The 19,248-nt window shown below is 35.3% G+C and overlaps 2 long non-coding RNA genes across 2 annotated transcripts; both read right to left on the bottom strand.

Moving 5' to 3' along the window:
• Positions 1-1,793: 1,793 nt before the first annotated feature.
• Positions 1,794-3,774, bottom strand: LOC143043105 (uncharacterized). Its single transcript, XR_012968197.1, has 3 exons — positions 3,721-3,774; positions 2,865-2,942; positions 1,794-2,142 (listed from the first exon to the last, which is right to left on the bottom strand). It is a non-coding gene; the product is annotated as an uncharacterized LOC143043105 (long non-coding RNA).
• Positions 3,775-6,780: 3,006 nt separating this feature from the next.
• On the bottom strand, positions 6,781-16,881 carry LOC143043104 (uncharacterized). Its single transcript, XR_012968196.1, has 3 exons — positions 16,744-16,881; positions 15,622-15,672; positions 6,781-6,963 (listed from the first exon to the last, which is right to left on the bottom strand). It is a non-coding gene; the product is annotated as an uncharacterized LOC143043104 (long non-coding RNA).
• Between the last annotated feature and the right edge of the window lie 2,367 nt (positions 16,882-19,248).

The raw sequence follows: 19,248 nt of genomic DNA, 5'->3' as shown, positions 1-19,248 counted from the left end.
CTACTCCTCGAAATCTGCATGTAAATCAAAACAGAACAAAAAGACAATAGTGATTGCATGGCGCCTTTGTTTGTGCTACGGTTATGAACCTTGATCCCTCAGTGAATTAAGGAACTAATTGTGTGGAATTGTACATTGATCGAGTGTCAGTTTCCTATTTAACGTCATATCAAGGGATATGTAGTGAAAACCGGACAATGTTTAGTAACATTTAAACGTTTGCAAAACATTTGGTGTCGGCATATTTATTCCAATAGATTCGAAGTATTTTAAGGGTATTATTGAGGTTGCCTTACATCTTTTAGTTTATCAGAGCACTCGACAGGCTGGGTTAAATATTCGCAAAGTGGGTGGTGCATGCATACATGTAACAGGTGTTGCTAACCCTTTACACGCACTTGATTTGTCTCTTCTTGACTTGTTGTTTAACTATTTCACATCAGTAAGCTACTGTCACCTTAATTCATCAGATTGTTGAGACCTGCGAATGTCCGTCAGACAGTGATTAATAAAATAATATTATCATTACTTCACAAACAAACAGGACCATTTATTGTGAAACCAATGCTTTAGAGGTGAATTCATCTTGCTGTGCATCAAGCATTGGTTTGTTTTCTTTATGCCAAGGGGACATTTAATAAAGGCAACAGCAGTTTACCGCTGTCCGAAGTTCATGGATCGATTGAGAAAAAAAAAGTTAAAAATAAATTGAGTGTTTTAAATGCAGCATTTAAATAACCATATCAACTATAAAATATTTTCTGATATCCATGTACTTGACTAATCTTAATAGTGCTATTTTTTTCCAACTGTGTGTCTAAATTATGTAATTTCTCATGTTTTATCCTAACAAGGAAATAAAACAACTGTCTTAAAATTTACCATAAGATTGAAAATGTTCTATTTTGCAGACTTATCAAATGATAACAAGATGATTACGATTTTACATAATTGAATTAGTAAGACAATGTCGTTTTTTAAATAAAAAACCCTCTCATCCTTTCATTGTTTTTCCAAAGTTTTAAGTAAAGTGTTGTATTTTTTGCTATCTTCATTTGTTTCACAGAAGATTTTAGCAATATATGACAAGACCCGATCAAATTTTGTTTACTTCATAACTTTAAAGTCGACGAAAAACTATCACCGTTATGACAAAAATGAAACGACAGACGACACAACGATCATACTAAAGACTTAGCAGCACGAACCGCACCAAAATGGTAACATCCCGAGGAAAGAGACACAATTGGAAGTGACAGGTTATATTTTGAATAAATAACAAAAAGAAGAAAACAATTCCTCGTTAGGCTTGATTGACGACAACACCAATTTGAATGCGGGCTGCGAAAATATTTTATATTTATATCAGCGCTGAACATTTATGCAAATCGTTTTTCACTACGACCTATTGCAAGGAATTCTAGTAGACAGGTTAGCAATGCACCTGTTTACCAATCGTCAGTATTGCTCATAAAATGCAATCGGATTTTTGCTTTTGGTTTGTGATCAATATTGATTTTCAAATATTGAACATTGTCTAGTATGTTACTTCTTTGATAACTAGAGATCCAGACAATTTATCAAGAGCTTTTGGCACAACATAAGCAACAAGTGTTAGAGACATCGACAGAAGAAACTGAATTGTATTTCAAATTTATACACTGCATTTTATTATACAAATTGATCAACCCTAAATGTAGTTTGAAATAAGTAAATTTTATCTTTCAATTTTTAGATGGTTATCTATATCATGTTATTTGAAATTAAAATGGTATAATGTTGTTAAGTTGTCTTTGTCTTAGTTTGTATCATTCCCTAGTCTGATTGTACATTTACTTAACGGACTTGTACAATTCCTTTCACTAGAATCTCGCCATCCTCCTTGAGAAGTAATGGTGGCCATACACAATACTCTATCCTTTTTCCTCCCTTTGTAAATTCTCTATATAGATCTTTGTCAAATACTGATCCCTTCGGCGGCTCTTTGTCTAAACACAATTGTGGCTCCTCTAAGGTCATACACCAGCATAGGTATACACATTTACCGTAAAATGGAGTATTGTATATTTGTTTAAGTAACTTGTCCTTCTTGAATGAACACTTAATCAGCTCTGATTGAAACTGGTCCATCTTTGGTATGTTCTTAGGTAGAAAAATAAATAACATTCATCTGTACGAATTATCAATGAGAGATAGAGAGCAATTTTGAAATATAGACTTGCACAATGTCCATAATTGTAAGGTCAATAAATAATAGTTCTTTTTAAACCAAAATACATATATTTGAGATATTGAGATCTGAGGACTTTGCTGTAGCGATTCGCTTAATATTGTATAAATTTAACCTTCAACAATTGAATTTAAGGAATAATGTTATAATATGTCGGGTTGTTGTCTCTTTGACACATTCCCCATTTCCATTCTCAATTTTATTATAAACTACCTTAGCTGTATTTGGCACAACATTTTAGAATTTTGGATCCTCAATGCTCTTCAACTTTGTACTACTTGTATGGCTTTATGAATATTTTGATATGAGCGTCACTGATGAGTCTTATGTAGACGAAACGCGCGTCTAGCGTACTAAATTATAATCCTGGTACCTTTGATAACTATTTATAATGTTTGCTCATTTTTATAAACTGTTAGATGATTTCAGTACGATAAATCACATTAAGGAAGCTTTGCAGTGTTCTTTTGTTAAGGGTATTGTAGTATGTCTATATTTATTCTACAAAACACCCGTAAGTAGCGCTTGAATCGTACAAGTTTTAGGCAATACCTGTTTTGTAGCGGAAGAGCTTTTAAAAATTAAATAATTCAAAAGAATTATATGAAAAAAAAAATTTCGTTTAATGTGGTACCTGTCTGATGTTTATGGCTGTATCTACTGCTATTCGTCTACGTAAATCCATTATTGCCTTTATATCTGTTAGAGGCAGCTGAAAGACGAAATTATAAAAGGAATACCATAAAAAACACATATTTTTGTAATTTAAAAGAAACAATCACTCACATTTATAAATAGGACGAAAATATATTAGGTATAACATAAACACATATTGTTGTAATTTAAAAGAAACAATCATTCACATTTATCAATAGGACGAAAATATATTAGGGATAACATAAACACATATTTTTGTAATTTAAAAGAAACAATCACTCACATTTGTAAATAAAACGAAGGAAATAATCAAAACGCATCTTGGTTGATTTTTCTCTAGATGTATTTAGTCTTAACGATCATACATGGGCTTATATCAACAAGTTTAACTTAAAAGAGAGGCCAAAAATACCAGCGGAACAGTCAAACTTATAAATCGAAAATAAACCGACAACGCCATGTCAAAGTTTTTTTAAAAAACAAACCATACAGACAAATAAAAGTAAAAAAGACATAACTATAAACTAAAGACTAAGCAATCCGAACCCTATCCAAAAACTGGTGTAATATGTAATATGGTCATTGTCTCTTCGATTAATTGTAAAAAACGAAGTTTAGCCCAAATAGATGTTATGTTATTACATATATTCAATGAAATTCCACATAATATAGATTAACCTTCTATTGACCTTTCACTACTATGAAACTATACATTCATATGATTTCCTCTTGGCTGAATAATTGTTTTGTTTTGAATCACATCAACTGATTTTCTATTTTTTCATTTCATCTGAATTATTGCAAGACTATCTAGGTTCTAGTCATAAACTCACCCTCCGGCCATTATTTGAGAGAAATACTGTATCAATCAAATCTTGTAGCTGTTGCTCTTCTATATGTTTACATATTTTGTAACAACCCTGGAATACACATATAGAAGTTGACAAAGCACACTTCATTTAAAATGAATTATTATAATATTGCAATTGCAGTACTAGTTCGGTTTAACCAATTGAAAAGAATGTATCAGCAGCATAATTAAAAATATGTATTTATGTACAAAAAAATGCAAATTGTTTGATTTTTGTAATCATGTGTGTTATGTTCAGCAACGAACAGTACACGACAACAAACCTTTCATCAATATTAAAAAAAAAGACGAGCCATTGCAAAATTCACCAATCTTAAATAATAAAACCTGCAACACTTCCCTTAAGTATATAATTACAAACAAGTACCAAAACCTGTCTAAGATATAAACATATTCATGGGAAAATAGTTTAGATTATGTAATACATCTTTAATAGGTTATGTACTTCAACATGCTACAACTAAAAAATGATCAATAAAAAGCTAGTTTACCTTTATGACTAGGTAAAGATGTTTTATTACGAGGTCCAAAGCCCATCGTTTGCCAGACTGTGTAAGCATGTCTAAGGCATCACTCCATTCGTTATCATATAATTTAGAGTACATGTATATGATGCTGTTTGGTCTGCTGCTCTTCTGTGATATGGGAGGTAACTCACTGACTTTGTCGTGTATTGTAGTTGAAACAGTTTCTGCTATGCTGTGATTGACTACCGTTTCAATAGTCATTCTGTTGAATACAAATGGAAAAGCTGTTATTGAAACTTTTCATTGAAAATCAAAGAAATATATATAGTTTGACTTTTCTTAGGAATTTTAAATGCATAATAAGAACCAGCATTTGAAAAATGAACGTCGCAATTGTTCTTTCTGTGCTACGTCTAAATAGCAGACTTTTGTGCAGTGATTACTGATTAACAATGGATACCTGTGATCATATTATTATAATTAGTATATATTGACTTACCTTGTTTGAATACTTTTCGTGTCATCGGTGTTATTTTGGAGGTCTTCAAAGGATCCCATATCAGTACTTTCAACATTCAGTCTAAAATATACATTTGTTGATTATTGCACATTATATATTATATTTATTGATTCTTTCACTGTGTACATAATACTTGTTAGAATATAAAATACAATTGGTAATTCTCTGTTACTTGTTTTTACGCATTGTGTAAAAATGGTGTCGATTTGAGCCTGACTGGTATAAAGGGCGGGGAAGTTGAAAGGCCACTGTCGACTGGAAAATGATAGTTCATGTCTATTCATTTTTTTACATAAATAAGGCCGTTAGTTTTTTCGCTTGAATTGTTTTATCGGGGCCTTTTATAGCTGACTATATGCGGTATGGGCTTTGCTCATTGTTGAAGACCGTACGGTGACCTATAATTGTTAATGTTTGTGTCATTGTGGTCTTTTGTGGATAGATGTCTCATTGGCAATCATACCACATCTTCTTTTTATATGCAACGTGCAACAAGCCACGAACGAATTGCTCAAAGGGTTCTTAACATGCAGAGTTGCATTGAATTTATCTTTCCTATTGTAGCAGGTTGCGGTAATGAATTATTATATTCCACACAACAAAACATACGTCACACAATGACAAAAGTTAAACTACGCACTGTTCATTGTGGTAAGAGATTGATGTGTTGTTCGGAAACTGAATGTGTGTGATGTTAAAAAAAACGTATGTGAGTCTAATTAACTTAAAGAGTACTTTGTTTTGAATTTTTGGACTATCACTGAGATATATTCTATAGCTTTATAGCGTACATTATGTTAATCCATTAGTAACCATAGAACACAATACATCCAAAATCATCTAGAGGACAACACTTAGTCTCGAAAAATCGCTTGAGTTGTTTTATTTTTCATTCATCCTGTATATCTGATCATATCTAGAAATCACCGTTCACTTACACCTTGCTTTTCAGTTTGCAGAACGAATGTCCAACAGATGAGATGCTATGATAAAACTCGGATAATTCATCGTCGTCCACCATTGGTTTTCTTAGGGCTTCTAATATATCATCCTCCTGCATCAAGGAAAACTTCATCACGTTTGTGCAGTAGTTTGATAGAAGTGATGCAGCGTGGATCATTTCTTTTGTCTGTTTTCGAAGTTTACTGTAACAAATAATAACACAGATGAATCAAATTTTACCTATTTAAATCTTCGGTTGATGAAGTTAATATGTTTAAAAACTATAAACAAAATAAAACAATCATTTTCTTATGTATGAAGACTATAACCAACAAATTAATTGTTCCTGTTCATAATTTAGAACTCCATAGAAGGAAAAAATCAAAAGGACGCAATTGTTATTTAGAAGTGAATAAACTCATCATAGATACGAGAACTAAATTTAGTATATACGCAAGACGCGCGTTTCGTCAATCAAAGACTCATCAGTGCGAATCCAAAAAAGTTATAAAGGCCAAATAAAGTGCGAAGTTGGAGAGCCATCAGGACCAAAATTCCTAAAAGTTTTGCCAAATACAGCTAAGGAAATATATGCCTGAGGTAGAAAAGCCTTAGTATTTCAAAACATTCAAAAACTTGTAAACAGTAAATTTATGTATATAACAATATCAATGACAATTCATGTCAGCACAATTACAAAGTGCTGACTACTGGGTTTGTGATACCCTCGGGGAGATAAATCCAAGTAGTTGTAAATAAACTCATCATAGATACCAGGACTACATTTAGTATATACGCCAGACACGCGTTTCGACTGATTTCAACTGATCATATTTTGTATTGCAGAATATATAAACTCTTCATAGATACCAGGATTAAAAATTGATATTTACATAGACGCGCGTTTCGCCTGCAAAAAAATCACCAGCGACGCTCGAATAAAAAAATGTCTAAAAGACCAAATAAAGTACGAAGTTGAAGAGCATTGAGACCAAATTCCTAAAAGTTTTGCCAAATACAGCTAAGGTAATCTATTCCTGAGGTAGATAGTATTATATTATCAACAGTAACAGTTATATATTGAATACCATACCTGAGCTCCATTTTCAGAGCTTGGTTTTCACTTTTGATATACATAATGGAATCTTCTTCGTACTTAGTCAGCATGGTGGTCGATGTCACATTTGTTTTAATACTAACTCTTGATTGTGGTCTGGACGCTGGGTTGGTAGCCAAGTCAACCATCGTAATCTCTTGGTCATAGGCGGTTGCAAGTCTATAACAATTGTATGCAATAATATATTAACATATATATATCGATTAACATATTACTCAAGATATCGTGCATATGCTCGAAAACTTGAGGAAAACATTACTTGTAAAGAGCCGGCTATATATATATATATATATATAAAATTGTTTCCGCCAATGACCACCCTACAGAGAAAATATTAGAATTTATTGACTTTCATCTCAGACTACATGTAGAAAATTTACCATCATATATACAAGACACAACACATTATATTAAAAAAATGGAATCTTTGAACCCTCTCCCACCTGAAACGATCCTTGTCTCGCTTGATGTTACCTCCCTCTATACTAACATCCCCCATGACGATGGTATTGAAGCCTGTAGGGAAGTCTGGAACTCTCGTAACACCTTACATCCACCAACTGAATGTCTCATCCAGCTCCTCACTTTGGTATTAAAATGCAATAACTTCACATTCAATGGTGAACACTTTCTCCAAGTTAATGGAACAGCAATGGGAACAAAGATGGCCCCGTCTTATGCCAATATTTTTATGGGGAAATTAGAACAGAGAATTCTAAATTCTTTTCTTTATCAACCCCTCTCTTGGTTCCGATTTATTGACGATATTGACATGAAGTGGGATAATACTGAACAAGAACTAAATTTGTTTATTCAACATGCCAACGATGCCCATCCCTCAATAAAATTCACATATGAAATCTCTGACTCTAAGATCACATTTCTTGACACTACAACGCTATTGAGGGATGGAAACATATTTACAGATTTGTATTGCAAGCCCACAGACAAACATCAATATCTGTCTCCTTTAAGTTGTCACCCTAAGCATTGCACCAAGAGCATTCCCTACAGCCAGGCCATACGAATAAAAAGAATTTGCTCCACCAACGATGTTGCCAAAAACGACTACAAGAACTTCGCGGTCACCTAAAACATCGGGGCTACAAAAGGAAAGACATTGATAAAGGTTTTTCTCGTGCTAGCAACATCAGCCGAGATGAACTTTTACAATATAAAGTCAAAAAGGTCAACAGGAGGGGGCCTTTTGTGTTGACTTACCATCCAAAATTTGACAACTTATCTCACCTTATCCGTGAAAGTTGGAAAGATATCGAAAAACATCCTAAACTATCCAAGATCTTTCCCGAGCCACCTGTACTGGCTTTCCGTAGGCCCAAAAGCCTTAAAGACTTGCTGGTGAGTAAAGCGGATTTGCTCCTCTGAGGAGGCTGTCACTCAGCGATTACAGGAACTTCGCGCATTTCTAATCAAACGAGGTTTTAAGAAATGGGACATAGATAAGGGGTTTGCGCGTGCTAACAATAACAGCCGCAAAGACCTGTTACAGTACAAAAAGAAGAGGCGCAGCAAAATAGTTCCATTTGTGTTAACATACAATCCCGCCTTTTCAAACCTTTCACGTTTGATCCGTGCCAATTGGCAAAGTATTGCCAATCACCCAAAATTATCCAAAATCTTTCCCGATCCTCCTGTCTTAGCTTTTCGGAGACCAGCAAGTCTAAAAGACTTATTTGTAAAAGCTGCCGTCTCCTCTAATAAAAGCTGTCCAACTACAGGATGGTGCAAGTCGTGTGGTAACAAACGATGTCTGACTTGCCAACAAATAGTGAATACTCAAACATTTACTTGCCACTCCACTGGGTCTGTGTACACAATATTTTGTAATGTAACTTGCAAAACCCAGAATGTTGTATACATTCTTCAGTGTCGATGTGGCATGCAGTATGTTGGCGAGACAGAACAGCCATTCAACAAACGCATGAATGGTCATCGTAGCGACTACAGATACAAGCCCGACCTCCCCGTAAGTCGTCATTTAAGATCACATGGGTACGCCCAAGCTGATCTTATAAAACTTACCATCACTATCATAGATCACAACGAGGATTGGTCAAAGGCCGACAGACTTGCTCGGGAAAGTTTTTGGATAAAAAAGCTGAGGACAGTTTCCCCAGAGGGCATTAATGGAAAAACATAGAAGAGTCACTCATTTTTCCTACCATCACTTGTGGCCAGTTACTACGGCTTCCGCACTGGACCCTTACACTTTTCAGGATTTTTTAAATTATATTAGTTTTGATTACAGTTGGCAAGGATGTGTAAGTACGCAGCCACGTTCTATTACTTAACCTTAGTAAAAATTTATTACTCAATTTTATTATCATCAAATTAATATATATTTGGGATGTTTAAATACGCAGTATCTGATGCAACTGCCCTACCGTTGTCATATTTTAAATATCACACCAGTTTAGATCGGTCAGGACTGTTTATTGGGACTGTATTTCCACGCAGTTGTTTAACATCTCAACTGTCAACACCATTGGGAATTTAGAGTTGTGCCAGTTCACATCGTAAATAACTTTTTTTATTTTTTGTCTTTGCGGTGTGTTTGGAAATTTTAAAATTGTTCCAGCGTTCGCTTAAATTGTATAAATCAAGATTTTGATAGAGTCTTAATTTGAATTGACATGATTCATTTTTCATCGTGCAATTACCGAAGAAGGATATCTGTTATCCGAAATATCTAACATATTGTTCGTTTTATTGTGTTTTTGGTGATGTTGTATTCTTTTAGACTTGTTATATATTATATTATGTAGTGTACTGCATCATGTTTATATGATCCATCGCCCCGTAAGATTTATCGTTGACTATTTATTCAGTCATTTAACATATATATACATTGCGAAAGCAAATTTACAGATCTAACATTGTTGGGTTGATGTTTAGACGAGTTGTATATACATTATGTACACAGCCATGTATCACCATCATTGATGACGATCCGATGGATACATCTGTTGTAGGGTTGTCACTGACTCAGACGTACTTATGAATATAATTATTTTCTGTGACTGTATCTTACATTAATTTGTAGGATCCTTTACTATAGATAATTTAGCTGATCTGTAACAATAACATCTTCATGCCTTATATAGCATGTACTGTAGTACGCCGTTAGATTAAAACTGACGTGGAAAGCTAACACATGCCCACCGTAAGCTCTTTTTTTTGAGAGCCGAGGTGGTCGTGTGGTCTAGCGGGACGGCTGCAGTGCAGGCGATTTGGTGTCACGATATCGCAGTAGCATGGGTTCGAATCCCGGCGAGGGAAGAACCAAAGATTTGCGAAAGCAAATTTACAGATCTAACATTGTTGGGTTGATGTTTAGACGAGTTGTATATACATTATGTACACAGCCATGTATCACCATCATTGATGACGATCCGATTGATACATCTGTTGTAGGGTTGTCACTGACTCAGACGTACTTATGAATATAATTATTTTCTGTGACTGTATCTTACATTAATTTGTAGGATCCTTTACTATAGATAATTTAGCTGATCTGTAACAATAACATCTTCATGCCTTATATATCATGTACTGTAGTACGCCGTTAGATTAAAACTGACGTGGAAAGGTAACACATGCCCACCGTAAGCTCTTTTTTTTTTGAGAGCGCAGGTGGTCGTGTGGTCTAGCGGGACGGCTGCAGTGTAGGCGATTTGGTGTTACGATATCACAGTAGCATGGGTTCGAATCCCGGCGAGGGAAAAACCAAAAATTTGCGAAAGCAAATTTACAGATCTAACATTGTTGGGTTGATGTTTAGACGAGTTGTATATACATTATGTACACAGCCATGTATCACCATCATTGATGACGATCCGATGGATACATATGTTGTAGGGTTGTCACTGACTCAGGCGTACTTATGAATATAATTATTTTCTGTGACTGTATCTTACATTAATTTGTAGGATCCCTTACTATAGATAATTTAGTTGATCTGTAACAATAACATCTTCATGCCTTATATAGCATGTACTGTAGTACGCCGTTAGATTAAAACTGACGTGGAAAGGTAACACATGCCCACCGAAAGCTCTTTTTTTTGAGAGCCCAGGTGGTCGTGTGGTCTAGCGGGACGGCTGCAGTGCAGGCGATTTGGTGTCACGATATCACAGTAGCATGGGTTCGAATCCCGGCGAGGGAAGAACCACAAATTTGCGAAAGCAAATTTACAGATCTAACATTGTTGGGTTGATGTTTAGACGAGTTGTATATACATTATGTACACAGCCATGTATCACCATCATTGATGACGATCCGATGGATACATCTGTTGTAGGGTTGTCACTGACTCAGACGTACTTATGAATATAATTATTTTCTGTGACTGTATCTTACATTAATTTGTAGGATCCTTTACTATAGATAATTTAGCTGATCTGTAACAATAACATCTTCATGCCTTATATATCATGTACTGTAGTACGCCGTTAGATTAAAACTGACGTGGAAAGCTAACACATGCCCACCGTAAGCTCTTTTTTTGAGAGCCCAGGTGGTCGTGTGGTCTAGCGGGACGGCTGCAGTGCAGGCGATTTGGTGTCCCGATATCACAGTAGCATGGGTTCGAATCCCGGCGAGGGAAGAACCAAAGATTTGCGAAAGCAAATTTACAGATCTAACATTGTTGGGTTGATGTTTAGACGAGTTGTATATACATTATGTACACAGCCATGTATCACCATCATTGATGACGATCCGATTGATACATCTGTTGTAGGGTTGTCACTGACTCAGACGTACTTATGAATATAATTATTTTCTGTGACTGTATCTTACATTAATTTGTAGGATCCTTTACTATAGATAATTTAGCTGATCTGTAACAATAACATCTTCATGCCTTATATATCATGTACTGTAGTACGCCGTTAGATTAAAACTGACGTGGAAAGGTAACACATGCCCACCGTAAGCTCTTTTTTTTTTTGAGAGCGCAGGTGGTCGTGTGGTCTAGCGGGACGGCTGCAGTGTAGGCGATTTGGTGTTACGATATCACAGTAGCATGGGTTCGAATCCCGGCGAGGGAAAAACCAAAAATTTGCGAAAGCAAATTTACAGATCTAACATTGTTGGGTTGATGTTTAGACGAGTTGTATATACATTATGTACACAGCCATGTATCACCATCATTGATGACGATCCGATGGATACATATGTTGTAGGGTTGTCACTGACTCAGGCGTACTTATGAATATAACTATTTTCTGTGACTGTATCTTACATTAATTTGTAGGATCCCTTACTATAGATAATTTAGTTGATCTGTAACAATAACATCTTCATGCCTTATATAGCATGTACTGTAGTACGCCGTTAGATTAAAACTGACGTGGAAAGGTAACACATGCCCACCGAAAGCTCTTTTTTTTGAGAGCCCAGGTGGTCGTGTGGTCTAGCGGGACGGCTGCAGTGCAGGCGATTTGGTGTCACGATATCACAGTAGCATGGGTTCGAATCCCGGCGAGGGAAGAACCACAAATTTGCGAAAGCAAATTTACAGATCTAACATTGTTGGGTTGATGTTTAGACGAGTTGTATATACATTATGTACACAGCCATGTATCACCATCATTGATGACGATCCGATGGATACATCTGTTGTAGGGTTGTCACTGACTCAGACGTACTTATGAATATAATTATTTTCTGTGACTGTATCTTACATTAATTTGTAGGATCCTTTACTATAGATAATTTAGCTGATCTGTAACAATAACATCTTCATGCCTTATATATCATGTACTGTAGTACGCCGTTAGATTAAAACTGACGTGGAAAGCTAACACATGCCCACCGTAAGCTCTTTTTTTGAGAGCCCAGGTGGTCGTGTGGTCTAGCGGGACGGCTGCAGTGCAGGCGATTTGGTGTCCCGATATCACAGTAGCATGGGTTCGAATCCCGGCGAGGGAAGAACCAAAGATTTGCGAAAGCAAATTTACAGATCTAACATTGTTGGGTTGATGTTTAGACGAGTTGTATATACATTATGTACACAGCCATGTATCACCATCATTGATGACGATCCGATTGATACATCTGTTGTAGGGTTGTCACTGACTCAGACGTACTTATGAATATAATTATTTTCTGTGACTGTATCTTACATTAATTTGTAGGATCCTTTACTATAGATAATTTAGCTGATCTGTAACAATAACATCTTCATGCCTTATATAGCATGTACTGTAGTACGCCGTTAGATTAAAACTGACGTGGAAAGCTAACACATGCCCACCGAAAGCTCTTTTTTTGAGAGCCCAGGTGGTCGTGTGGTCTAGCGGGACGGCTGCAGTGCAGGCGATTTGGTGTCACGATATCACAGTAGCATGGGTTCGAATCCCGGCGAGGGAAGAACCAAAAATTTGCGAAAGCAAATTTACAGATCTAACATTGTTGGGTTGATGTTTAGACGAGTTGTATATACATTATGTACACAGCCATGTATCACCATCATTGATGACAATCCGATGGATACATCTGTTGTAGGGTTGTCACTGACTCAGACGTACTTATGAATATAATTATTTTCTGTGACTGTATCTTACATTAATTTGTAGGATCCTTTACTATAAATAATTTAGCTGATCTGTAACAATAACATCTTCATGCCTTATATAGCATGTACTGTAGTACGCCGTTAGATTAAAACTGACGTGGAAAGCTAACACATGCCCACCGTAAGCTCTTTTTTTGAGAGCCCAGGTGGTCGTGTGATCTAGCGGGACGGATGCAGTGAAGGCGATTTGGTGTCATGATATCACAGTAGCATGGGTTCGAATCCCGGCGAGGGAAGAACCAAAAATTTGCGAAAGCAAATTTACAGATCTAACATTGTTGGTTGATGTTTAGACGAGTTGTATATACATTATGTACACAGCCATGTATCACCATCATTGATGACGATCCGATGGATACATCTGTTGTAGGGTTGTCACTGACTCAGACGTACTTATGAATATAATTATTTTCTGTGACTGTATCTTACATTAATTTGTAGGATCCCTTACTATAGATAATTTAGCTGATCTGTAACAATAACATCTTCATGCCTTATATATCATGTACTGTAGTACGCCGTTAGATTAAAACTGACGTGGAAAGGTAACACATGCCCACCAAAAGCTCTTTTTTTGAGGTGGTCGTGTGGTCTAGCGGGACGGCTGCAGTGCAGGCGATTTGGTGTCACGATATCACAGTAGCATGGGTTCGAATCCCGGCGAGGGAAGAACCAAAAATTTGCGAAAGCAAATTTACAGATCTAACATTGTTGGGTTGATGTTTAGACGAGTTATATATTTGCGAAAGCAAATTTACAGATCTAACATTGTTGGGTTGATGTTTAGACGAGTTGTATATATATATATATATATACGAGTCTAAATTGAAAACTACGTTCAAACCTATGATTGCGTTGGATAAAAACCGCAATTTTTATACGTGTACATGTCAAACAAATGTCGTTGTAGAAGGGTCTAAAAACAGCAACAAACAACATTTTCCAAAAAGACCAAAAAAGTGAAAAAGTATATTTAAACAAAACGCATTTGACTAACAGGTCGAACAACTGATGTTCTTTAACCCTGCTGACTGCCATTGGCGATTGCCAAATAAAATTGATCACAAGATGTAAAAAAATGGATCTTAATATAAATTTGATACTTAACAGAAAAAAAAATTGTAAACTTGTGGCCACGATGTTGTGCCACAAACATATATATATATATATATATATATATACAACTCGTCTAAACATCAACCCAACAATGTTAGATCTGTAAATTTGCTTTCGCAAATTTGTGGTTATATATATACATTATGTACACAGCCATGTATCACCATCATTGATGGCGATCCGATGGATAAATCTGTTGTAGAGTTGTCACTGACTCAGACGTACTTATGTACATATATATATATATATATATTATATATATATATATATATAATTGTCCATATCAGTGCGTATTTAATCTTATGTAAATATGTGAGTTTAAAATTGAGAATAGACATGGGGAATGTGTCAAAGAGATTACAACCCGATCATAGAAAAAACAACAGCAAAAGGCCATCAACAGGTCTTCAATGTAGCGAGAAATTCCTGCACCGGAGGCGTCCTTCAGCTGGCCCCTAAACAAATATATACTAGTTCAGTGATAATGAACGCCATACTAATTTCCAAAATTCAATATGACTGTGTTGACGTTATCCCGGTACCTTTGAACTATTAACGCCATTTAACTAGTTTAGCTGTAAAATGTCGGTTCGTGTCTGTTGGTGTTGGTGCCAGATAAACGGTTTGTTTTGTCATGTATATATACAGAAATGAAAACGTTCACTTTTCTGTGTAAAACAGCCAGTAATTAATAATTTTAAAGGATTTCGTTTTACTTATATGTCTCTCTGATGGTCTTGTTGTAGCGTTTTCGCCTCTGTGAACGGGAGTCGTGGGTTTGAACCAAACCAAACACAAACTTCAAAATTGATATTTGTTGCAGAGTAGGAGTAAGAGTAAATTATGGTCGACTTTGAGTCAGATGATTTGTCCTGGCTGGATGAAAAGTCTTCCTGTAGACTAGTTTCTTGAAACTACCACGTTAAATACTGGATATTTTACGGAGGGGACCAACCTAGTTAAATTATTGCTCGGTTTGTCGGTGAGGTACAAGGTAGGTTAATATTCATGACGTTAACATTTTTTCTTCCGTAATATGCAATTAATTTGCCGCTGAACGTTTAGCAGTCATCTATCATCATATATTGGTTAATCTTTACCTTTCTATTTCTTCTTGTGTTTTCACAGGCAAGGGAACATTGATACCAGTTCTGTCAAAGAAAATTACATAAAAAAAGATATATGTTCATAGAAATGACCGTTCATTCAACGCTCCAACTACATTGTGCAATATCAGATTTATCTCACCATTTCATTCAGAAAAGAATTGTTTCATGTCAGGCATATGACATTTCCCTTCGTTCCGTTGGTCTAGCATATAATATCGTCAGTTAATTTTATGAAATTCTCCTTTTTGATTCACCTTGGGGTTCGATATTTTTTATAAAACTTTTATTTTATAATTCGATCGATTAGCAGAAAGGTTCAATATAAAAAACTAATTCATAAACTATCCTAATATGACGACCTATTATCGTCAACCAGTTTAATCACAATATATCTACCTTTAACGCAAACTCAGTATTACATGAAGAAACGGCTGTTCTGCGTTACGACCAACTTATGTATACTGCCAGATATTCTCAATTTTCGACCTCAAAACCTCCAGTTAACTAAGGCCAAGATTCAGATACAGATACTCTATATTTATCTCTATTCTACAGTAAAATAAACAAATCAGTCCATTTCAATTTATTTTTCATGGAAAAAATGTTTGGGTTTTTTTTTTTTGGGGGGGGGGGGGGGGTACTTTTGTTTTCAACATTTTGTTTTGATTCGTTTTATTGTGTTTAATTTGTTCTTTTGAATAAAAAGGGAGGGAGTATTTTGAAACTATCTAAGTTAAACTCTAAATAAAGGCAACAGTAGTATAGCTGTTTGAAAGTCATAAATCGATTGAGAGAAAACAAATCCGGGTTACAAACTGAAACTGAGGTAAACACATCAACTATAAAAAGAAAACAACGAAACATTAGAAACACTAAAGTGCAACAAAAAATCAAAACGACAATGCAACACACACAGAAACGAACTATTATTATAAGATAATAACTGCCATTATCCTGACTTGGTTCAGGAAATTTTAAGAAAAATAGGGGGGTTGACCCTGGTTTTGCGGCTAGCCACACCTCGCGCTTTTATTTATGATCCCGGAAACGGACTACATGTGATTCGAATGTATTTCATTTTTATGAAGTTGAAGTGTATTGTGTCATACTTACAGAGCTTCCAAGTATTCCACTAATGATCTTAACTCGGTTTGGACAAGTTCTGAGTGTTGGAATTTTCTATCATCAGGAAAATCGGCTCTTGTCCTAACAGAAGGTAAATCTAAATTTTCATGAACTTTTATATATTTACAGAACAGGTGGATATTTTCTAGGTTGTGAGGTGCTGTAGATATTTTATGAAGTGTACGGTTGGTTTCCGTCCAAACATCAATAGTCTTCTGAAGCTTTGTTACACTTTCGGCAGCTACTGTTTTATCTAATCGTGCCTGGTCTTCAATGGCGGCAACTATGGCGGAAGCGAGATTAGAGGCGAGGTTAGTGACTTGTCGTCTAGTATTCTGTCTGTCTGTAGAACTGAACCTTTGTTTATCAAGGTCATGCCTTTGCCTTCTAGCCTTTTCTATCTTAACTTTGAGTGATGCAATTTTTTCATCTGTTTGCCTTCGTATTTCTTTAGCAGCGTTATCTACATTATATATCACGTGATTTTTATGCTGAGAGAGATCGTTATCTAGACATTCCTCGCACAGCTGGAGAGTGCAAGTAAAACAAAAACGGACGACTTCCTTCAGATGAGTGCGACATTGGAATGGTTTATTGTCGATGCTCTTTATCAAGTGTTCACTAGAACTATAGATAGTAGGAGGTGCTGCGGTAACTCCACAGAAATGTTCACGCTTACAATCACTACATAAATACTGTAGACATTTCTTACATAGCTTTAAATATTTCCTTTCTTCACAACGATTACAAAACTGAATTATAACTGTCGCCATTTTTATTCAAATAATCAACTGTTAACCAATGAACCATGAAATATTGTTTTAACATTAACAATTGATTTGAAACAGTTGAAGTGAAATCGTCATACAATACCCCAATGATCAGGTATTTAATTGTCAAAAATTGTTCAAGATTCACTACATGAATTATTTCATTATCGACGTTAAACTTGAAACATTTAGTTTGCGTAAAGGATATTCGTACAAACGTTGAGAAAAATCAAATTACCTTATTAATATAAATTGCATTGCATACAAGAACTATAGCTCAACCAGAAATTGAATTCATAACAATTTCCACTTTCGTTTTTAGTATTGCAACAGATATACTTCATGCGTTATAATCTAATATAGATACTTTCTCCTTTCAACACGTCATATCTAATAGAACAACTCATTTTGCAACTAGATTCACGGTTTATTATATACAATGTGTTTCCCTCGGTGTTCATGAAACTTTTGTGTTGCTTTACTGTTTTGTTGTATAACATGTTCAAACATCATTTGCCACTTGTAAATATGTATTCAAACTTCATATAGCTGAAAAAATACCGTTATTTCAGTACAGACGAGAAATCAGCTACTATATATGTTTAATATCAAAAAGGTGTTTTGGGTGATATAAATTTAAACATGTTTGTATGAACCGCAGGTAAGACCCTTGGTGAAAAGGATATGGAATCCGTCTGGCTTGATAGGATGTACATGTATCACATGTGTAATGCTAGGGAAATGGTAGTCAATAAATATATCGGACAACAACATACATGGAGATCTGTCGATGTAGATTTCTGATGACTTGTGCTCTGATATCTGTATATCCTTTTTTCAAGTTAATTGATCGCCCTATTTCCCGACCAGCTCATCAATCTCCCATTGACGTTTTATGGATTATAATGTACATGTACTTGAAGTCATTTTTAGGGAATGTTCAGAGATATACATTTGTGTACATGTACGTAGTTCATCGTGTTTCTTCGTGTGTATAGGATACAGGATTAACTGTCTGAAAAGGAACAGAACACAGGGGCGGATTTAAAGAGAAAAATAGTCTTGACGTAACTTATGTGCTTACTACCATCTATAATATTCACCATTTCATGTTAGTATCAGGATAAAACTGAGCTCGACATGTTGTACAGATAACTTTTATATTTTGTTTTGATTCAAGTGTGCAGGTGTATCTTTGTCGGCTTGCTTTCTTCTCAAGGATGTATACCAATCATTTTCCTTTTCATTAGGCGTATACGTAGTAGATCCTTTTTAAATATGAAAAGTTAATCAAAAGAAACCGGATTCCTATATATACCCTTCGGTATATGTCATTGTTTATATTTTTAAAATATTTAGATTCAAAAATAATCTTTATAATTCATAAAAGGAAGAAAACCCAACAAGAGAACAAAAAACGGTTATTAAAAATGATTATTCAGAAATTGTTACTGACAATATACAATCGATAACTAGAAAAAAATGCGTGCAGTTTTTATGTCGAGAGAAGCCATAGTGCTCCGTAATGAACCATCCACCCGCAGTAGGAAAACTTGCAATCCTAGTAAATTGGGATTGAAGTCAAACGCTACTGCAAATTATTCATTAGTGGTCCGTTGAAAATGAAGTTTTGAGTACTTCAACAAAGGTATCGGAACTCTCGTATGACTACTTGTCCAAATCTTTTAGAAACTGATGTTTTTATGTTGAAGCTTTAAATTAG

The sequence above is a fragment of the Mytilus galloprovincialis genome, chromosome 8, assembly GCF_965363235.1.
Source record: "Mytilus galloprovincialis chromosome 8, xbMytGall1.hap1.1, whole genome shotgun sequence".
Classification (NCBI taxonomy): Eukaryota; Metazoa; Mollusca; class Bivalvia; order Mytilida; family Mytilidae; genus Mytilus; species Mytilus galloprovincialis.
Note: the sequence above shows the minus strand (reverse complement) of the source record. Positions and strands in the feature narration are given on the sequence as shown.